We start from the raw sequence: 15,847 nt of genomic DNA on the forward strand, positions 1-15,847 counted from the left end.
GGACTGACTGCAAGTTGGACACTAAGAACAGTAAAAGTTTCTTTTTTTTTTTTACTTTATGTGGTTAATTCCTTTGTAAAACCATAGCTCACATAGGTGACACTTCATGTGTCTAAAAATGTAGTGACAAGAGTACTGCTACAAGACTGCTTTATGAGTTTGAGAGAAGGCTACAAATCCACATTCCCTTAAATTGTTAATGCAATGTCAAAGGGAATGCATTCCAGTACTGATAAGACATGACAACAAATAGAACCTGAGTTAACAGTCTATCAACCATTAACCACATTTTTGTTTAGTTTATTAGTTAGGTGAGAGCATACCTAAAATATTACCATTGACATAGTGTTCTACTAGGTACTATAATTCTTTTGTGTTCTGAAGAACCTTGTTTTTAGTTAATAACAAAATTATTAATGATGCAGAAATTTTGCTTTCTATTAATAGTAATGGACAAGCTCAGTTGTCTTGGTACAATTACGCAGTAAAGAATCTAAATAGACCATCCTTTTCCACATCTTATTAGTAATATTTATATTTTTCAAAAAGTAATATCAGTGTTTAATGTTATTTCATGGACCAAATCTGTTTGAATAAAGAAATCAAATATTTTTTGTGTTATTTGAGTGGATTTCAAATAGCTGTTCAGTTTGGCAATATCTATTCTCTTTTTAATTAAAGAATGTTCATTCACGAAGTATGCATGAGAAAGATTAGTTCTTCACCTTCTCTCATTATTTGTATCTGAATAAGACTGCTTCATGATGTCTTTATTTGCTTTCTTTTGTTGACCATTATTCTGTGATGGTTTTTTTCCCAACCCAGTGAACAAGAAAATCTAAACAATGTCACTTACATTAGAATCATAGAATCATAGAATCAGCCAGGTTGGAAAAGACCTCTGAGATCGTCAAGTCCAACCCTTGATCCACTACCACAGTGGTTACTAGACCATGACACTAAGTGCCACATCCAGTCTCATCTTAAAAACAGGAATTTTAACAGGCAACAAGAACAAAACCTATTCACAAAAGAATATGTTGAACTTCCCCTTTCACAGGGTTTCCAGACAGAAAAAAACTTTTCAACTTCCTGAGCACTGTCCCAGAACACTTTTTGTCCTGATTTTTCTAAGAAATCTGACTTTTCAGAAAACTTCCTTCTAGAAGAATTATTTGTCAAAATGAGAGAGGATTTGAATTACTCATAAGCAACTCAACTCTAAGGATAAGTTAAGTTATTTAGTGTGCAGGAAAAATGAATTCTTAATCATGAAGTGTGGGAGCTATCATGATGGTATTTGTGGGAGAAAGACATAAGGACGAGGGATTCTAATTGCCATATGGTAAAGTATTAGCATATTCCATTGGCTTTTTATGTCATAATGTGGTTTAACACTGCTCCTAATTCTACTTCCTACTGTTCATTTCATTAAAATCCAATCCCATGGAAAGTGCTACTCAGTATTATGGCTGGGATACTGTCTAAGGGTGTCCCAGTAGTGATCATGTTGCTAGTTCTTTTTTAAAAACAGTCTTTCCTGAAAAATATGAGGTGTTTGAAAAAGCATAAAAAATTTCCAAATAAAGTGAATTTCTTAAGTATTGAAACTTATATTTAGTCTAGATATTGCCTATCATGTTTTTTGTTTGTTGCTTTTTTCTTAAGCTAATACAATCTGCGTACCTATTTATCACAGATGTTTTGTTCTTCGAAGTGGTGAGGAACCAAGAAATATTCCTTGATTCTGCTATAAAGTCTGTAAAGACTATGCATATATGGAAACATATATTGTTGTGTATATATTCTGTACCACAGACAAATTGCTAGTTTTCTTAATGAACACATTGCACTCTCAAAGAGTACTTATGTATTTGTCACTATCTCCTTCTATTGTCAGTCCCTATTAAGTGTTCCCTACAGGCCCATTGAACATGGTTTCTCTGTGAAATGAAGCATTGCAGTCAGGCACTTTGAAAAAAAAAGTATTACCACCCTAGCAGATGGAACATCGGTAATTTAGTACTAATCAGCTCAACTGGTTTTATGAAGTTTCTGCCTTTAATGTTCTGTGCCTTCATTGTGTGTTATTTACATCTGACTTAGGTGTCCTAGTTAGAACAGCTGGGACCAGTTCATCGCTATGTGGGTGGAACCCAAACTGTGTATTCTACACCCTACATGCCATTTCCCAGAAAATGTTAACAATAGACCATTTGCAGCAGCTGCCCAGAGCACACCTGACCCCTCAGGCTATAAGAGGCCTGTGAGATAGGAGGATGCTCCTTTCCTCACACCCATGACTTGCAATCACCCATTGTGGAACTCCCCGCCCTGGGGGAGATACTGGGCATTCCTACCTGACCCTGAGTGTATATAATCTTGGGGTATTGGGACTTCTGGCACCATTTGTTGGATCCAGAGGAGGACCAGAACCTCAACCAGACTGCAACCACCACTCTCGACCAGACTGTGACCACCGCTTTCAACTAGACTGCGATCACCACCCTCGACCACACTGCAACCAGCACTCTCACCAACAGGTTTTCCCTCTCCTTTTACTCTGGACTCAGGGGGACCATGTGGGACTCAGCACGGGGACCAACAAACACCATTCTCTTTGTGCCCCAGGGTGTTGGGTTATACATTGGGATTTTGTGAGTTAAACCAATTTTTTGTCCATATAATTTTATTTATGGTATTATTTTTATTAAATTGTAGCTCTGACTTATAATCTCTTTGGAGTTGGGTTCATTTCTCCTGCTGATTTACCTTTAAACCAGCACAGCTTCAAAGGTTGGCAGCTATCAGTGGCTGACTGGTAATATCTCTTTATGAATAGATCCACCTTGTAAAGCAATTCCAAGACTGGGTGGCCAGGAAGATGCAGATTCTGCTACACACATGTAAATGACTTCCCTTAAGCTACACTGAACTGTGATTAGGTAGATAAAGGGCAGTTTGTATTGCAGACCACAAAGCAACCATGCTGTTATCCTGTCAACTTGCAGTGCTGGGAAGACAGATGAAGACAAATGGTATATTGCTGAGCCACCTTTGCCCAGGCAGAGGTGAATGAAATGTCAAAATTAGGGTCTTTCCTGGACTACGCCAGCTGCTCTCTTTTCCTCACAGTATCAGTTACTACGACTGTTTGAATTATGATTAATATTACCATCTTGTCAAAGCTGTTAAAATTTACCTTTCTTATACGACTGTGTAGCACTTAAGGGAACTGAAGACTTTGTATAAGTTTTTTCAATGATTTTTTTTCACTTCAGTTTTACAAAGTATATTGTGCCAACTGAGGTGTTTAACGAACAGGTATACCTATTACACCCATACATAGTGCTGTCATTGTATTGACTGAGAAAGTATTGTCTTCCTGAAAGAAGAGCACCATTTTTAAACTGTCCATTCATAGTTGCAAATTGAATGCCTGTGGAATTAATAAGTACATGTGTGTATGTCCGTATACACCACAAAAATACATATGACCCTATATGTAGATCTGTCTTTGAAAAAGTTTTGTTTTTTAAATTTCATGCTAGAAATTAATAATGGAACCCAAAGAACTGTCAGCTTTTAGGTTCTGTATAGATACAGGCACGATGCCATTACCTGCTGAAATATTCTTCCCACTCGTATTATTCTATTTTTAACATATTAATAAGGCTATTTGCCTTGGTACATTATAGGAATCCAACGAGTTTGTAGACATATAGAAGATAAGACAACATTTTTACAGGTGTGGGAAAGACCTGATAAACCTAATATAGGCACCTGGATATATGCTTTTAAATTACAGGTAAATTGCTCACTCCCAGTACAGTAAATGGAAAGAGAAAGAAGTGTTTGAAGGTCTCTGGGGAGAACTTCTGAGCCTAAACTTAGATGTCTTCAAAGATTAAATGTGGTCTTTGTGGTGCTTTGATTTTGTGTGTGTACGTGTGTGTGTTTTAACTCTTGTACAGGTAAGGTCAATTTACTTCCATTCATACTGATTGTGGTCAAGCAGTTCTCTTGATAACAGTGAAACTTAACAGTAGACTACTCGTTAGTGTGAGAAAGGATATCAACAGGGGACCACTTATGCTGAAGCTTCCCTTCATGACAGTGGGACTAGGTTTTGGCATTTACCTTATGATTTTGCCTTTCATACATTTTTCAGAAAAAAAATCCCTGTGAATGTTAAATGGGATGGCATTAACAATCATATGTATCCTTTAACTGCCCCAGGCTATTAGGATCTGCAAAATAGAACTCCAATTCTTTTTGGCATAACCAGAAAAAATATACAGAGTGAAGGATATAAGAAAAAACACTACTAAAATGTTTAGGTAAATATTTTGAAAAGAATTCCAGGAAAAGTATAATGCTTACTTATGGAGAAATAATAAAACTCTTCTTTCCAGAATGTGAAAAACAAGGGTTGAAGCCAAATCAAATACTAAAAGTGTATGTGATGAATATCAACCTTGAAATCCATCTGTCTGATATCCTTTCACTTACTGTGTTAGAGACAAGATTGCATTATTGGGAAAGAAACAAAACAACAACAGCAAAAAAACCACATAAACTTTCTCTGCCCTTTAGGGAGCATTCTGAGTTTTGACTTCATCAGGAAGCAGTTTGTATTCTGAAAAACTGAGAAATTAAACAAACTTCTACTCAGTGGAACGGGAATTTGTCAATATGGCATCCATGCCTCACAGAGGGGAAATATGACTTTGGAAAGCAAATTGCCTGCTGTTAGGTGCCTTCTGAATTGAGAAGGAACATTTTTCACAAGGCTGTTTTTAACAGGCAGGGTGCATGTTACAGCCATGTGTCAGATGAAATTCAAGAGTTAATTAAATCAGTTTTCAAGTGTGCATGATAAGAGTGGTAAGGCTTCTATAATAAAGGTAGGATATAGTACAAGCCTTTGAGAGGTGACCTTCTCCTTTATTGCACTAATTCCATAGTGGGTAGCAGTTATTTCATCTTTTCTTCTTCCTCAGAAGAATTGCTCTTATTAAATCAGCTACAAAATCAGATGCTCTAATAAAGCCAGGTACAAAGTCTGTAGGAGACAGCAAGGCTGGGTACTACCATACCCTTCATTATAGTCTACTGTTGGTTTTTTTCCCTTGTAGAGACAAACTGTTTCAGATAATTTGATAACTGCAATAATTTAGAATAAAATAGAAAGATAAACAGCCAGTGAAAATCTTTTCAAGTGAACTACTCAGCCAAAGAACTTGTACTTGTTAAGGACACCCAGCAAAAAAAGTGTCAGATATGTCTATTTTTTTTTTGCTTTAGAAAGTTTTTTATCTGTGAAAGTTTTTCATATTAATGTTTGTAAAACAGAAAGGCACTTGCTCTTCACAGAGCATATACGGCAGTGGGAAATTTTCTAACTTGTTATTTTGATACGCATTAAATGTTTAGACTTTTGGTAGGAGTAGCAATGCTAGTTCCTCAGTCAAGTAAGGTGTATGTTGTGTCCCTAGTGTATACTTCAGGGTCTTTCGAGGTGGGTAATTGTCTAGGGAAGTCCTGGAAGTAATATATTTCTGGATTTTAGCAGGCTGATCTCCAGAAAAAGATAATTAAGTTTTTGTATTACAAAGGCACAAAAGAACCCTTAATGATAACTTTAGCTTGATGCTAAAATATTGAATTATAGTATAAATGCTCCCTGTCCTGTTATCTAACTTTCTCCTGTCTCTCCTGGAACTTTTTGCCACATGTATTTTTCCTTACATGTGAACAGAATATGGAAAAATGAAAAACAATGCACTAGATTAGAGAAAAAAATTAATTAGAAAAATCTCAGATAAAATGAGAAATGCACCAAAAAAGAAAAAATTATTTTAACATTAATATTTAAATACTTTATAATTGCTTCCACTATTTTATTATCGACAGTATTTCACCACTTAAAATCTCACAGTGTGCTCAGTAGGTCACTGGTATCAGAGAAAACTCTTGGTGGGAAAAGGATGCTATGTAGAAACTTCAAATATAGTTAATAATCTGACAACGAGAAGGAAACTTAAAAGGCAATAGTGTAAGGCCAAGAGGTAGATGTAGTAATTTTATTAGCACTGCACATAGAAAGTAAAGTTGGGGAGGTACATGATACCAGATGAAAACCTGTTTAGTACTCCTCCTGTCATCCACTTTTCCTTCAAAGAATGAGAAGCCAAATGAAAATGTAGCTATGATTTTTTTCTCATTGAATTTGTTTTCTTATTTTGTTATATGAGTATACTGATTTTTTAAAATTTAAGATAGCTCAGTTATGCTGACTTAGTCAGAGTTTTCAAAACTACTAAATGTTACCTTAATTGATTTTTGTTTGAAGTAAAGGATAAAAACTCCTATAAAATCTGAAAGAAACTGAGTTAGGTCAAGGGTGAATAACTGAAAAAAAAAATTCCCATTTCTATAATATGTTGTAGAACCTATGAAAATGTTTAAAAAGTACTTAAGTTTGCTTATGATCCTAATGATTTTCATTTTTGAAGAGAGACCTTGAAATGTTTGTGTAGCACTTGCTTAAAATAAAATGTATATTTGTTCTCGACTGTTGATATAAATTTGAGTTTAAATAAAATATATTTATATATGATGGCATAACCCTTAACGTCTTAAGCCCAGAATATAAATTCTGTTAAGATCAACATTGATCCTCTGCCAGCACTAAGACATTTTGTGTCTGACAGTCTTGCAGCCTCGTTGTCCTGTAACTGATGGCAAACACTGACCACCATGGTCAGCTTCAATGTCAATGTCTCCTGGTAGTTAAGGTGAGTTAAGAAAACCTACAAAAAGTAATTAGAAAATGTCAAGGGTAAGTGTCCCTGACACACAAATAGTCTTATTCTCCTGCTGTGAAAGATATTGTTGTGGAATTCAATGAGAAACCTCATTAATGGTACTAATTATCTCATGCTGTTTTGAAATGTGCATTAAATTTTTTAAAAGTTTGCTTAACTAGGAATGTGTCAAAAGTCAGCAGTAGCATAACAGGGTCTCTAACTACATACAGAACCCCACGGTAACATGAGGACACATGTAGACACCATTATGTTCTTCCATTCTCATTTATAGCCAAGTAAAATAACACTTAAAACCAGCAGTAGGGTGTTTATATTGTTTATTTATACTGGTGTACCAAAGATATGGAATCTAAGTAAAGAAAAATTATTTTAGACCTGTCTTTACTTTGATAAGATGTTGATAGCTCAGATGGAGAAAAGGCAAACAATCTTAGGAAAAGAAAAAAAAGTACAGATATTATGAACCTGATTGTTTAGGACTGAGCTGAATTAAACTGAAAAATAATGAAATGTATTCAAAATATAGTCAAGGATCTATATTTTGCTCCCAGAAAATCAATTAAAAAAAGAAAGTTTTCTGCAGTTCCACAAAAATTTAATCATTGTTGATAACTTTGATATCTTTACACATTATTTCAGATTACTTTTAGAATGGGAATTTATATATTTATATAAAAAGTAGATTTATTGTAATTTGGAAAATACCAATTATATTAAAGATACTTATAGAGTACAGTATATTTAAATACTGCAACCAGATGGAGATCAATGAAATAAAACCAAGACAACAAAGTGAAAAATATTTTTGCTCTCATTTCAACACACAGAGACTCCTTGTGAAAGGTACCAACACGGTTTGGCAGAGAAAGACATGTTTTGCAGGATGCTTGGCAGGGGTTGGCAGTTTTTTATTTTTTTTGTGGCAGAGAAATGCATTGGTTCTGCTCACAGGAATATTTCTTTTGGGAGTTTTCTTTTAATTTTTATATAAAGCGCATGGTGCTTCCAAGTTATCCTGAAGATAGACTTTTACCTATGTCTTAGGCTGTGAAGTTGAAAAAACGTACAATTTGAAAGTCTGGCAGATAATGTCATTTTATCTAGTAGAGCACAGTGACTGTCTAAGAGAATACACGCAAGTTTAGTTTTGAGAAATGAAGGGCCTTGCCCAAAATCAGTGTAGCCTATGTTTAAGATATAAATTACATACATGTATAGGCAGGAGTTGAATTAAATTTTCTCCTACCAACCAGTATTAATCTGGTTGCTCTATTTCAAGTTATATCCAAAATTTGAAATAGAAATTCTGTTATTTCATATCCTAAATATTTTCTGGTTGCGGAGGCAAAGAAACACATTTAAAAGAGCTTTGACTATATGTAAAAGCAATGAGCGCTAAACTTTCTCCCTAACAGCTGATCCAATAAGGAAAGAGTATGTTATATCTTTGAAAAGGGAAGATAACTCCCTAAAAAGGGACTTTAGTAGTGTACATATTTGCAGGAGCAGCTGTTTTTCTGTATTGAATTAGTGTAGCTATAACAGTCATTAGACTTAAATATCTCCACTTTATAATATCATAACATTTATGGGTTTTCACAATCAAAATTAGGAACACCTATTTCCTAATTCCATATATTGATAATGCAGTTATTGCTTTTTAAAAATAGGAAAAGGAAAAAAATACCAGTACAGGCTATAACAGTTTGAAAGGATCAAAATGAAATGATCTTCTCATTACTCTGTACAGTCTATTGTAATGCTTTATAAATCAGTGGAGTTTTAATATAGACGTGTATTTTAAACATGATGCAAATTCATTTTCAAGTTTCTTTAGGCTATATTGGAATGTAAGTTACAGTAGAATTGAGGTTTTCTTAGATGTGGGCCTACTTCAAAGAGCAATATCTACACTACAGTTTCAAACAAAAATTTAATCTGACAAATTACCTGAAGCATTCAGAGACATTCTGGCAAGAGGTATAGAATTTCAAAAAATATCTCACTTTGTGCCAAAGCCCAAAGAGAGATGAGTGAGTCTATTCTGAATGACAAAACTGACACAAAAAATTTGCCCTTCTTTGGTGCATTTTTTTGATATCCCCCATATGAAATGTGCTTGAACAACAGAAAAATAATATCACTTTCCAAATTATTTTCCCTACTGTGTGTGTGTGTGTGATATAATATCTTCATGTCATCATTATGATGATGAAACTCAAGTAGGTTTGTAGTATTCTTTGGTATCTTTATTGAATTGTGATATAGACCTATAAAGTGCTGCCTTTGGTGGGAATTATAATAAAATAGTTTGACAAAATAGTTTCTGTCAAGTTTATAGGACTAGTGAAATTAACTATGAACTATTAACAATGAACTGTATTCAGTGAGCTTTATAGCACTGCACCTAAAAACTTACTCACATGTCAAATAATCAATTTCTACAAAGTATTGAGAAATGGTCACTATAAATTGTTACATCCTTTGTTGTTTTTTTTTTTCAATCTTTTGGAATGGAAAATTGAAAAGTACCTATCAGACATAACTTTTCTTCTTTCCTAATTAACTTATGAAGGAGAGTACTTACGATAGAGATTTAAGTACTACGAGACACTATGTTTTATAATCTCACTGTCAAAAAGTTTTCTTAGACTTTACCTGTTGAGCAGTTTTGTTATTTCTTAGTTTTATTTAATTGAAATAAAAGAAGTAGCTAAGAATTTCTGATGTAATCCTTTATTATTCTTCATGATCTTCATATTTAAAACAATTTTTTATCCTTCTCTGTTTTCTCCTACTCTTTGCTTCATGATTCCTACATGATTTCTTTAAGAACTATATCCTGTAAGAAGTAGGTGGGCGATATTAAAGTTTTCTGAATTTAAATTGCAGGGGATATATTATCCTAAGTCAGTATTTTCTCATTCACCTCAACAAGTAGTCAAGCCAGGTACTGTGGTTGTAAAGACCCAGAAGGAGGTGACGTTAATCTCAAATTTTCCTTTACTATGTAACTAAAGAAAGAGCTAACTAATGATCCTAGACAGATGACTATTGTTGATTTCTGCCATCATTAATGCTGGCTTTGTATTTATTTGTGTTCTAAATCTTGAAACTATACATCTAGCAATCCCATGTAGCTATGACCTCTCAAAGTTTTAAATTTCATTTTTCAACTTTCATCCACTCCGCATATTATATTTTGTGTTAGGTTTACACAAAGAGCAAGCCTTTCAAGTCCATTGTTGTCTCTCACTGTTGTAATTTCTATACGGTCCAGAACAAACTGCTAACAACTTAAGTGAGATCTCTGCACTAGTGAGAAAGTTTGATGCTAGAATATGCCAGAGAACCAGACAGATGTATCACTATGTTGTTGAACTCTACATAAGCTGTTTTCTTATCTAGTTTTTCATTAATATGCTACTTGTACATTTTTATGCAATTTAAATATACTGTATGTTCTCAAATATGGCAATATGTTTAATTCAAATGATCTTGATATGCATTTTGAATATACAAAAGTGTATATATGCAATAATCTCTGAGTGGAATTGAGTCAGGCATTTGAATTCTCTTCCTAATTTCAGCTGTTTGACTCAACCAGATTTTTCTTTTTATTGTATTTATGATCCAGCTTAATTAGTTTACTCAGAAGTTTCCTTTTAGAACTTATCTGCAAAACAAAAGCAAACTCTCCTTCAACGCAAATATGTGTTACACACACTAAGAATTATGATTCATCTGTTTGTTAAGATAAGGTGAATGAGAAGTAAATAGCATAAAAAATATTTGGAAGAGGTGAAGAATCATCATTACCTGCTGAGAAAGCCCTAGAACGGTTAGGAAAAGCTGGGTTGGTCACCCCTTCTACAGCACTCCTCGTTGTGTCCATTCTTACTAACGACTTTCCTAAATCGTCCAAAACCACCTGTAGTTTTCTGAAGATACATGTTTTCTGTTACAACAATTTCTTCTTTTGTCTCAGTATTCTGAATCATGGTCAGGTCATGGCTAGGTTTCACGAACGAAGATTTAGGAAGGCTCTATCCACGTTTGTTACAAGCACACTGGTGGCTAATGAGGCCAATATGAGATAGACACAGTAGGGGAAAAGTGTCATCCTGAAGTAAAAATTATCACCAGAAACATAATTTCTATATCTCTTTTCCTTAAATGATCATTCCACTGTGACTGTATCAGTTTTCTAGTTGTCATGTCAGCCTGTCTCTCAGTGCCTTAAATATTTCCATCTAAATTATCTCTTTGAAAGCACAAAGTTAAGAAAATTCTAAAAGGATTGGGTTGGTTTTGTAAAACTAGAGCATACAGCTTTGGAGCACATAGAAGCTCTGTCAGTTGTGTTAAACCACTCTAGGTATGGCGGAGTAGAGTAAAATTACCACATGTTCCACAACAGTTCCTAGTAGTGATTCAGGAGAGACCTTTTCTAGCAGCAGTGTGCTACAGAAATGCTGCAAATAAAGATTACTGTAGATGGAAGAATGATAAACCTAGTAATTGGAAAATGTCATGACTCAAAAGGCATGTGTCACAGATTTTCTAAGTGAAACTTCTAGGTAGATCCAAAGCTGGCACTAACACAGACTATTAATTTTTAAGGCATTAAAAAGTAAGGAGAGGAATTTGGAAAGCCAAATGTGAAGAAGGAAGAAGAATGAAATAAAATACTTTATATCCGTCTTATGAGTCAACATGTCTGTAAGTCTTGTCAGTCAACATGTCCTATAAGTCTCAAGGACAGATATATGTCAAATGATATAATAAAATTCAACTGCAATTGAAATTGAAGATGCAGTGAAAAATTAGGTCTGAGAGCTTTAAATGGACTCTGTACTTTACAACATCGTGTGATGCCTGAGGATTGATAATGAATATTTTACATGTTCACATCATAAAATTTCTCTAAAAATCAAAATTCTCATGACTGAGAAGTGACTGGAATTTGCTGCTCTTGTGTGTGCAGAGAAAACAGCAAAGGACTTTTGCTTCATATATGTTTGTACAAGGTGATGTGCACTGATGTCTTGTAAGGACATTTGAGGTATAATGTAATTCATATATAAAAGAGTTTCTTTAATGGGCCTTTTTAAAGTTTTTTTATTGAAATAGATTCCTTTTTGGGTAAAGACAAAAGAGTGTGGGATGGTAGAATAAAAAACAAGGGAATGGAATTAAAAAATGGGAAAATGAAGAGTAAGAGACTGACAGTCAAAATTTTCAGGAATTAGTTGAATTAGAGTTATACGTATCTCAGAGTGGTAATATTTTTTGTTCATAATTAGTGATGGTTTTATAGTGACAAGGCAACAAATATCCAGAGTGTATTTATTGTCTTTGTAGGACTATGTGAAGTCATGAAGAAACAGGACGATAATAAAAAATTTCCATGAGATTCCTAGGGATTTCTATGTGACGTTATATTTGACCAATAACTTTGATCAAGTTCTTTCCAAATGTAGCAGACAGTGTCTTTTTCTGTAAGTGACAATGAGATTGTTGAAGCATTTCTGATATGGAAACTTACCATGTGTTCTTATTCTAAAAAAAAGGAGTGCAAAGATTAGGCATATGAAATGGTTAACCATTGTCAGACAGTCCATGATTTTTAGGAGTAGGCAATATGGTTACGTTATGCCATTAGAAAAAAACCCAAAACTCTAAATTATCTAAAGGAAAGTTGTTCAAATATTAAGAGCTTTACATACCTACATTACTTTGGAAAAATCCTGTCCTTAAATAAATGACTTGATTTTTAAAAATAAGCTAACTAGGTGTTAGGGAATTTGCAGCTGTTGAGCACTCAGCAAATTAAGAAATTGCATGTTTTAGCAGCTTGTCAGCATAGACAAAGTAGTTTGGATAAAAGTGAAAATTTAAAACAAATTATTTTTGGTTAATTCCATACGAAAGTGAATACCTATACCTGGCACTTACTGTGACAGTAAAATTCTAGATTTATATCTATCTGTAAAAAAAATCTTCATGAAGATTTTAGGAACTTTAATAAGTCATAGCTTAAGTGGTATTTTTCTGCTGTTTCTGGTTTCAGTAAAGTGCATACAACATTTCTTAGTAAAGTACTTGGCTTCTGTATTTTTGGTTGAGAAAACTGAGAATATCATTTACTTTGAAATTTCTTGAAATATATTCAGAGTTGATAGGGAAGCCTGTTTCTGAATCCTACTGTAGAAATCGTGTTTGAACCTGAAGCTGTGATGCATATTTTCTTCTGTTGATACTTTTAGCTGCTAAATATTGCTGGTAAAGCTAACACATTAATTAAAAAGCTCTCCTAATACATTAATCATGATGGAAATTGACAGTCAGTAGTCCTTCAAGAAAATACTGAGTGAAAATATAATACTGGAATACAGAGTTTGCAGACTATTAGTGCACTGGGACCTCTACAAATGCAGATTTCAATCACTTGGATGATTAAACATCAGAGACCAACGTCTCTCATAAAGAACTTATTTCTCAAGTACTGTAAATAAATACTTTAAAAAGTAGCTATTCCCAATTTCTAATTAGTCAGGCCCTTTGGCAGAGATAGTTCAGACAACATGGCTATTTAGATGTCATTTCTTCTTAGTGCATTTTGCAGCTCAAGGGCACTTTTGCTGTGGTCAGCGTGTTACATTGCATGCAATCTTGACATTCTGCACTTTGAAGCCAGTTAAACTCGAACAATGGTAAGACATAGAGTTCATTAGGTAGATCTTATAACTGTGGTTTACAGCCATTATCCATTTTTAAAGGCCTGTTCACAAAAATTAGTTTGCTACAAATCAGAGGGTATATTACTCATTAGTTAAAAATGTATGGTCCAAAGTTATCACTAATGCCTTGAAATTTGGTTTATTCAAATGTTTGTTGGATCCATCGCTTGTAACAGGTTAACCCTTTTTGTTCAATTATGTTGGTCAGATTCAGGAAGCTTTCAAACAAAAGTAATGACACTAATACCTGACTGCTTAAGCTAGTGATATTTAAGCTGATTTTGAATATATATGGCTATATTTGACATTTCCTTTTCAAACAGAGTTGTTTGCTGCGTATATAATATGCATGTTGTTTGCTACATATAATATGATGGAGTCTAAATTTGGCTTCCTTTCTAAATTAATTTATGCATTTAGTGCTGAGCAACGTCTCAGTTCCAAGGTCATTAGGATAGGTCTGTGTAGGTGTACGTAAAAAAGGTCCTGTATGGGGGGTTGTCAGTTTTTTTAAATACTGTGATATGCAACTAAGACAAATAAACAGAAAAAGAGGGGGAAATCATGGTTGAAAAAATGGGAAATCAAGAAGACTAAGCATGTGTTAAACAAAAGGTATGTGCAGCAAAGTTAGGTTTCATTCATCATCTAAATTATAAAAATCAAACTTAGAACTTCCAATTTCTTCCAGATAGCATACCTAGGGAGGAATTTTTGTCTTTTACTTGTGGACACTTTTTCTGCTGCTTTCTCTGAAAGTAAAACTTCCCATTGATGTCTTAACTGCCACTGACCTCTCCACAAAGCCCTCCATTTTTACTGCTTGATGAGTGTGCTTTCTTCCGTGTCTTGCAATCATGACAAAATTACAGGTTTCAAATAGTCTGCATTTTTTGCTGTAGAAGTCCTTCAAAACCACTGTGAGTTTACTTCTAAACTGTTGGAAATTATGGAAGTGATTTCAAGTTCTACTTTTAATTTAATGTGAAAAGTGTTACTTTAATTTTGACATAGACATGTCCAATGTTTAGCATGTTCTATTTATTTCCAATGCGCTATGTGACTATCTGTGGCTTTCTGTTGGTGTTTACTTACTCATTTATGAATAATTATGATGGTTAGCTTTTTAAATTTACTTTGTAATTTTTATTTAAGTTGAACAAATAATTACCTGACTTTTTTAAAAACAATTTGGACAAAATTTCAAAATTTTTCTCAGTAAAAGTGAACTTTTGCCTAAAATGAAGAGGTCTCTATGGGTGTCCTGAAGTCCTTTTTTCTCATTCTTCTGTACAGCTGGGATCTAGCACCAAAGTACAAATATTAGACAAAAATAAAACCCAGGAAATTTATGTACTGGTGAGCTGTGGTATAGTCTTTGTCTGGACACTGAAGATAATATACTGTAAAGCACTGTATCTCTCAATCCACTGAATGAATTCTTCTTCATTTGGACAATTGAACGAAAATGTCTGTTTATTTTGGTGGGGTTTGGCTTTCTTTTGCTTGTTTTTCTTTCCCAACAGATGAAATTCTTATTCTTTGATTATTCCTAAACATGGTAAAAATCTCCTCTCTAGATTAAATGCAATATTATTTTTGGGGTTTTTCTTCTTTTCTGGTGTATGAATGCATGTATTAATTTTTCATTGTGCACTTTTTCTGTCATATTTACAGAGCTTATATTTCCACTTGATCTGACCCCAGCACAAAACAAGTTGATGGTTGTCAGTTCATGTTGGTCTCACAGAACAAACATCTTTCGACAAAAGAAATTGATACATAGAGTAGTTTTTATTTAGTTGGTATTTCATTGTGGAGGTTTTTTTTGTTGTTGTTGTTGTTGTTTCTGTTTGGGTTTTGGGGCGGTTGTGGTCAGTTTTTTGATTGTTTGTTTTATAATAAAAGAGAATGTAGGCACCAGAATGAACACTTACTGTTAGAAATAAATAAAGCAGAATGGTGAAGCAGATAAATATTTTTGGTTTTGGGGCAGAGCTGCACTGACTGATGTGTTTGACTTTTACACAATAGCTTAGTGCATGCAATACTACTAACAACTCATTGTGGAGGTAAAATATCACATATCCCTGTCCTTCCTTACCTGGGGCCTCAAACCTACACCTCTCAGGAGATCATCAATGCAGCATGACAGATGGAGTCAGAGGTGAAAGTAAACTTCAACTGGAACTGGAAAACACTGGACAATGGCATTTTCCCTCTAAAATGCCACAGGATTGCAGTTAAACCATGGTTATCACCTTTCTAGCA

The sequence above is a fragment of the Neopelma chrysocephalum genome, unplaced genomic scaffold, assembly GCF_003984885.1.
Source record: "Neopelma chrysocephalum unplaced genomic scaffold, ASM398488v2 Primary Assembly neopelma1_25, whole genome shotgun sequence".
In the NCBI taxonomy this organism is placed as follows: domain Eukaryota; kingdom Metazoa; phylum Chordata; class Aves; order Passeriformes; family Pipridae; genus Neopelma; species Neopelma chrysocephalum.